This window comes from Cyprinus carpio, chromosome A23, assembly GCF_018340385.1.
Source record: "Cyprinus carpio isolate SPL01 chromosome A23, ASM1834038v1, whole genome shotgun sequence".
NCBI lineage: Eukaryota > Metazoa > Chordata > Actinopteri > Cypriniformes > Cyprinidae > Cyprinus > Cyprinus carpio.
Genome location: NC_056594.1, coordinates 1,655,506 through 1,664,021, shown reverse-complemented (window position 1 = coordinate 1,664,021; position 8,516 = coordinate 1,655,506).

Here is an 8,516-nt window from a genome sequence, read left to right as displayed (position 1 = left end):
AGCACCCGACCTATATGAGACATCAGACGTGATCAGAGTTCACTGAAAACTCCTGCATGTGTGTGTTTGAAACATGTATGCATTATGAGCCACTGAGTAGAGAAATATGTCTGATTAATGTAAAATAAACACGGCAAAAGCTGAATTATTAGTAAAATAGACAAACATATCTGCTATGTATTATATGCAATATTTTAGAGATAAAAGGCTTCAAATTTGGAAGCTGAAAAATTAAACATAAAAATAATATATATCTTATTTTGTTCAACTATTGCACAAAACACACATACAGAAAACTATAAATATTTTAAATGCTATTTCAATATTTGACTAATTATAATATTTTACTGTAAGTACAAAATTATTAAGACTACAGTTCAAAATTTGGGGGAATGGTGATTTTTTTTATGCTTTTAAAAGAAGTATCATATCCTCATGAAGGCTGCATTTATTTGTTCAAAAATACAGTAAAAACTTTAATTTAATATATTTTAAAATGTAATTTATTCCTATGATGTGAAGCTGTATTTTCAGCATCATTACTCCAGTCTTCAGTGTCACATGATCTTCAGAAATCATTCAGATATACTGATTTACTGCTCAAGAAACATTTCTGTTTATTATCAATGTTGAAATTTTATCATGTGTTTCTTTAGAAACTGGGACCTAAAAAGGGATTGTTTGATGAATAGCAAAGAAAAGAAAAGAAAAGAAAAGAAAAGAAAAGAAAAGAAAAGAAAAGAATGAAAAGAAAAGAATGAAAAGAAAAGAAGAAAATATTACTGACCCAAACTTTTGAATGATAGTGTATATTAATAATTTGGTAATTCATAGTTTTTTCTTCTGTAAGGTATGTCTTCCTGAATCTAACATTATTTTTTAATGTTAAATTCATTGTTAATATGAACCATATTTTCATTATACTCACTATAGTGTTTTTACATTCACAATTAACAAAAAACACCATTCTCTTTAAATACTCTTAAGTGTTTCACTCTTAGGTCCTCTGTTTTACATCCCTTGGTGTTATAACTTGTGAAAGTGTCATTATACTTCACTTTCTTTCTGATTTTATAGAAGCTGATTGTATGTTATTGAGACAAGCCTCATAAGAAAAGGGAAATCAATGAAAGTCACCGAGCGGCTCGTGTAACGGGGGAAGGGTGTGTGTGTGGGGTGTTGAGGAGGAGCTGCTCGTCTTCAGATCCCCCGCCTGACACAGCATGAGCAAGATAAGGTACTGTAGAGGCGCTGCATGAAGACCCCTCTGGAATTTAAGCTGAAACATATGGTGAAAAGCTCCTTCTGTCGGAGCAGCCCAGGAATTTCACTTAACAACCTTTGTCTACCTTGATGACCTGTCTGTTAAGACTCCTCTGGATTCAATCTCAATCAAAACATGAGCGACTCTAAAGCAAACAAACCAGCGTCCTCAGATGACCGGCCGAGGCTGGATGCTGGGTGACGCTCACCATGTGCCTTTGGCACATATAGTGTGTGAAAATAACACAGATGTTGTATAAAACACACTGCCTTGACAAACATAATTCTGAAACAAATATCATAAGAGTGTTATAGACAAAAAGGGAGAAAATTTTGAATAATAAGTGCTGCTTTTCACATCATGCCTTTTTCTAGACGGTTCATGAAAATGTGCACAGTGTTCAAAAACGGCATTGTGAATTTTTCTCTTTGGTGTTCACATAATATCACATTTTTTAATGATTTTGTTTTTGAAGTCAAATGTCACTGGTGCTATGTTATGGATGTTTTCTTCTCATCTTACATGCAAAGTATCTGCATTTCATTCAAGTATGATATAATATGTTCAAATAGTGTGCTGTAGGTTGTTTGTCATCTACATCCATTTTTCAGGTTTGATATCAACAGCGCAGATATCTTTGTGTGAGGTGAAGGCACTGGTTCACACCTTAAGGCTGTTTTACACAAAGAGGCCTGTACAAAAGTACACAATCTGAAGGGCTTTGCTTATGGGACAGAACATTTCGAGCCAAACACTTGAGCTGTAAATTAAAGATGACAAATCAGTGCAGTGACAACACAACAAGAACACCCCTCACTAGTGACTATCATGAGATGTGATGTCAAAGACAGTGCACAAGAAAAATATAAGTGCATTTCATGCTCAGAAAAACGAAAATAGTTGCAATTTATATGATATATTCTCTCAGAATATGTGACTTCTATTGACTGTCCATCAATTGACAAAGAGCAATATGTTACTGAAGCCTGGGTCACCCTGCCTCTTTCTTACACTGCCATCTACAGCAGAACAGCAAAACTGCAGTCATTTGATCAGTTTGGGTATGTGTCTCCTTTGTGCCATTACAGTGTTTTAATTGTTATGCAAATGTTAGCCTATGAAATGTTTTATTGTGTTTTAAAAGCAGGGTCATTTACTAAAAGGCTTTATGGCCTATTACCAGTTAATTAATTGCTGGTTAATTCAAATGTAATTTTAAAACACTTCAGACGCTTCCTTTTGAATACAGACTGCTTATTTAAAAACTGAATGAATGAAAACGGTGATTTATCCAAAGAGCACGATCAAAACAAGCAGCAATAAATAAAGCTTTGTGTCCCAAATATATTGATATTTAGCCATTTAGAAATCTTCTACGTATCCAATGTCAGGTACAAAAGCTCTGATGTTACACGGATACTTTTAATTATATTCATAGATATAGTTCTGTTGTTTTTATTGATATTGTATTTATTTATCTATCTATCCAGATGTTTTTTTTATTTGTTCTTTCATTAACATGGTTGCAAATCAAATTACAAGCCAAGTTATTTTCTAAAAGCAACTTTTAAAGTCTCACGCAATTTGCTTCTGAAGTAAATGTAACTTGTTTCAAGTGTTGATTAAATCATAGCAAATGACTTTCCGACTGCAGGCTTAAAAAGTCAAAAGGAAACAAAACACTGCACTGTCTGTGACCACTAGAGGTCACACATGCCAAAACAATGAACCGTTACCGGACACTGTATTATAAAGTGTTAGCAAGTAATTTTCTAAAGAGCTACTTTAACTTTACTTGAGTCAGTTTCCATAAAGGTAGGCTATACATTTACTTAAGTACAGTTTGAACAGTTCACACAACACTGCTAACTCCATGTCTGTATGTGAAGAATCAAAGCTCTGTGTTTATGGTTAGTTTCTACAGTTTGCACCTGCTGGTAGATGACATAACTACACCAATCTATATTCCTCTTGATATTTGGAGCAAAATGCAGTAGGTGGTGTTTTTAAGCAAACTGGTTGAATGAAACATTGAATGACTCGATCATTAAGACTTATCACCACTTGCATGTGTGACGCTAAATAGAGACATTTAATGGTTTGAGTCTGCTTTAACTCAGAATTGTTACTTGTCCTACTTAGACAACCAATAAGACATATTGCATTTGAAATTTTATGACTCAAAAGTGCAAAGCAGCCTTTAATGCAAACAAGCTTGCGGTTCTTCCTGTCAAAATGCATAGCGCGTCAGGGGATGGTGTTACCTGGAAGCTGCTGCAGATGTTTTGTGCCAAACATACAGCAGAGCTTTCCTTTTAGGCCAAAGAGTTCAACTTTAGCTTTAGTTTCAGGTTTTGTCACATGGTTTCAAGTGTAACATCTCAACCTGCAGTTTCCCTTACGCAGAACTAGAGGTGATCTCCTGACACATGTTGTCTTCTATAACTGCTTTTAGATTTCCCTTACCAAAAAGTAGTATACTTCAAGTTTATTGTATTAAGTATACTTAAGTAAAGTTCAAGTATATTTAGACTTTTTGTAAGTATAAGTCAAGTATACTTAAACGTCATTTTAAGTATATTTCTGAGAAGTACATAAAGCCCATTTCTGAGAAGTACATAAAAAGTAAACTAAAAGCATACTTTCCTATTTTTAGTTTAAAAGAAGTATACTAATAGCACACTTGAATAAACTTCTTTTTCGTAAGGTTTGTTACTACCGCAGTTAGTAAAATACCTTTTGCTTCCTAAAAACTATCAATCAGATGACAAGAGGCATGTAGTGGATTGTTTTTCAGCAAAGTTCTAGTCATGTTAGAAATTTAGAGGCCTTAACAAACAACACTTCACCTGCATGTTTTGTACACACTCACACACTGCGTAACCTGTATTTCATCACGCCATCTGTTGGCCTGTCATGTCTCTTCACGCGACCTCTGCTCCATGAGCAGGTTTATGTTATCAGGCAAAGGCTAAGGGTAAGAGGAGACACAGGCCTGGGCAGGATATTTTAGGATGGAGCAGAGAGAGGTTATGTAATCTGAGGTTTAAACTCACCCCAGATATTATCCATCAACCTGGCTAGTATGTACATGACCGCAGATAAACACAGAACATTGATTAGTCAGGTCAAATAAGTCTGTTTCAATGCTCTAATCTATCTGTATGGTAAAAAGTGGTCTCTATATGACAGGTGGGGAAGAAAAATGGTTGCTGACATCAATCGCAAAGGAACACATATTGCTAAAAGACTAGGAAGACAAACTATTTTTTTTCTTTAGAATAATGTGCACTGATGGATCATGTATTATAAGACCAAGATCATGTTTAAAGAAAGCCCTTTTGATTTGATTGTGATCTAGTGTGAGTTTAAAACTGTTCTTCTGGTCCTGCTCTCTGGTGGAGTCTGATCCCCAGTGAGTTCAGTCTCTGTGTGCTTCATATTCCTGCCAAGGGCATTCCTCTGGGACTGTTTGTTCCAGTCGTGTAGAGACACATCTGATGAGCGGAGAGGACCATGAGGAGGAGGAGGCCACTGAACTCAGTCTTAGTCACCGAGCAGAGAGAACAGTGCAGGAAGTAGCTCCATTTTCCGGCCCAAATGAGCCCTTTCATCTGTGTTTACTTGAGTCACAGCACTCAGCTGCAAACGGAAGATCAATTCTATGCAAATGCTTAAGTAGATAATACAATTTTGCTTCACTCTTCCTCTGTATAGACTATCCTGCTTGCTTCCCTTTCTTGATTTTTTTACTACTTGAGCTCTTGTAAATCCAGCTATATGTTTGCATTTTCTGATGTAAATGTGAGTGGTATTAGTCTATGCAAAGCACTATGGTGCTGGGTGTTGAAGGTTGTTGCCATGACATTCATGTAGCCTATGCTTATTGAAGTGTTGCTGGGTGGTTGTTTGGGTTTTGTGGCTGAAGTCTTGGGTGTTGCTACAGCCCCGAGTCAAAAAGTCCACCCTCACGTCTCTGTGATTTTCCAGTTACTAGATATGACCCAGGTCCCTCCTTCAGTGTAAGTCAAAGAGATTTTTATTATTGTCCATTTTATAATGTTAAATTGAAGAATGTTGGGGTCTAAAGAGATTGGACTCTCCTGCACATTCAACAATTCAAACAGCACCCAACTGAAAGCACTAAAACTAAACTAAAAACTTATCAAAAATATACTTATGTAAATAGATTTTTTATATATATATATATATATAAGGTCCATGAAGAACCTAGAAACATTCCATTCTACAAAAGGTCCTTTTAGTGGAAATATGTTCTTTAGATTATTAAAATGTTCTTCACAATAAATGGTTCTTTAAGAACTGTTCACTGAAAGGTCCCCTTTTGGGACCTTTATTTTTTAGAGTGTACCAATTTGGAATTTTTTTTTTTTTTTTTTTTAATAGGTTTAAAAATATACTTCTATAAACATATATCTGAAAAAATGTCATATGGGTGTCACGATGTCTACTGTAAGGAGCAAGAAACGCTGAGATGAAGGAGATCCAGGATAATAGTCTTTAATAAACAGGCAGGAGACACACATAGCACCATCTTGAGACGAACAATACCGGACAGGGAACATGGGGCAAACAACGCTTTAAATACAGGACGAAACAAAGGTAATTGACAACACACACCTGAATCAAATGAACATAATCAAACAGGAGAAACTGGGAGCACATGGGGACAGAAACACAACAAAACAAGAACACAAGTCTGACAATGAGTGTCTTATTTATTTATTTATTTATTTCAATTAAGCACTGAGACATTTTTCTAAATATTTTCTTTAATGTTCCACTAAAGAAAGAAAAGTCACACAGGTTTGGAACAGCATAAGGGTGAGTAAATACAGTTCTTGAACTGTCCCTATCTGCTAGTGTGTTTTAACAGTGTTATAAAGAACACCAGAAAGTGGTCGAAGACTTGCAGCTAGTTTACTGCATGTCATCATATCCCACTCTGACCCAAAAACGCTCCATGTGAACTCTGAAGATAAAGAGTGAGAGCACAGACAGATCAGCAGGCCCCAGAAATGACCTCAGCCTTATCGAGAATTAACACTAAGAGAGAGAGAGAGAGAGAGAGAGAGAGAGAGAGAGAGAGTGCGAGGGTTTGAAGTACAGCTTGTAATGGACTTTCTCTGCCTGCAAATATGTCTGTTCTTTAGATACAAAAGATATGCTGGATGTTATGTGATATTACAGTGGAGACAGCCAGTTGAGATTAACAGCATTGATTAACAAAGAGATACATATTAGCTCTGATGCTGAACATGACTACAGATCCTAACAGCAGATACAAACATTGGGCATCCGTCTAAAATGCTTTGTTTTGGCTAGATTCACAAATACATTGCACTTTGCTCAAAGTTGAAAACCATGCATTAGAAAAGAGAAAAGTGTCTCAATTTTAAAATAATTTGAAAGGAATCATTAACCATAAAAGGTAAGTTATAAAAAGCATTTAGTGTACCAACAAGTTTGTGCAAATTACAAGATATATAGTCACTGTCTGGATTCCTAACATAGTTGAAAAAGGAAGATCCTCTATTGAATGTAACTCAGGTGTGTAAGTGTGACTGAATAGAATGAGATAGAATCACTGGCATTCCCTTTCATGTGTTTCTATAGAGTCTGTCCTATTTGAGTGTTTGTAATGAAGCTTTCATCTGGCTCCTCCTCCAGCTCATCGTAACTTCTAAGATAGAAAGCACTTCAGACTGTGGCCACTGCTACCATGTCTGTTTTTAGTGAGGAAGCTGGAAAGGTTAAGAGGGCCATGAAGATAACTTCAAAACATGACAGTGTCAAGAGAGCTACAGTAAAGTCAGCTGTTGTGGTGTTTGTTCTCTCTGTTATCTGCCATCTTGCGCACACACAAACTTCCAGCAGGAAAAGTCTTTCACAGCCACTTAGGAACCTATTTGCAAATCCTCATACTTTCTTAAACTAGCTACTTAACAGACTTAAACTAAACATGCTCTAACTAAAGATTCCAGCATTTTAAGAGGCTTGAGTTTCTGTGATGCTCAGAAATAGCGAGGAGTGTCACTCCAGTCAAGTGTTACATACAGACTGCTATAGTTAACAATATAACACTGCTGTACAGTGAACTTTCACCCACTTTTCCACCCTTAAGCTAAGGTGAAGACCTGCGAAAAAGACACCAGCCAAACATGCCGATGCAACTCGAGCTTTAAGAGAGGAAATATCTGGGAAACAATAAAGTAAGCAGCGGTGGAAACACAGACAGAGAGATTTCAAGAAACCGATGTTTCTAAGAATGTAGTTAACAGATTTAAAGCTGCAGTGTCAAGTTTTTGGAACAATAGTGGTTTCCAAACAGGTTTTCCAAACACTCCTTCCACCCCAACGTCATGCTATTGGTTGAGTCACAAGTTGACATTGCTTTAAAAAAAAACCAGCAATGTTTTGAAATTAACAAGGAACCACTGTTTTCATGAGGGTTCGGGCAAAATTCACAATTTAAGAATTGCTTCCTTTTAGATTCAAGAGTGCATCTTGTAAACCTGCTTCATGTCATTTGACTCCATTTTGAAATTTTTTGGCTAGCATTCTGGGAAATTAAGTGTTTTTTTTTTTTTTTTTTTTTTTTACTTGTTCTATAAAATAAAGATCATCCAGTAGTCTGATGTCATGCTTCACTATTTCTGGGAACAGATGTTCGATCAGATTCCAAAACAAACAACTAATGGTGCTGATATACACTCATGATGTGCTGTAGTTATCAAAATATCATGGACCTTTACCTCCTTACTGAAAGGGGATTTCTACTTGGCCAGGACGTGATTCATCTTTTCTGAATCATTAAAATATTGGTGTCCAGGACATTGTGAGCCTGAAGTCTATATTGAGCATAAACTGTGAGTGTATAAAAGCTTAACTTAAATGTGTGATATAGAAATAAGTACGGCTCATTTACATCTGTTGAGAGGGTATTCTCACTTGAAACACAGTAGAGGCTTGGACCAGGAAACAGCAGCAGAAAAGGGATTTAATTGAATGGAATACAAGTAATTATACAAATACAAATAAATACATATTTATACAGGTGGCATGTTTGATTGTCGATGTTGATATTTGTTGTTCATATGTTTCTGAAAATAATAGGCTTACTTGTGTGTATAATAGCATGTTTATGGGTAATGTGTTAAATGTCAGATTTCACCTCTATATGTGTTGTCTATGTATTACCAAATGTCCCCGCAAGGATAGTAAAACTTGA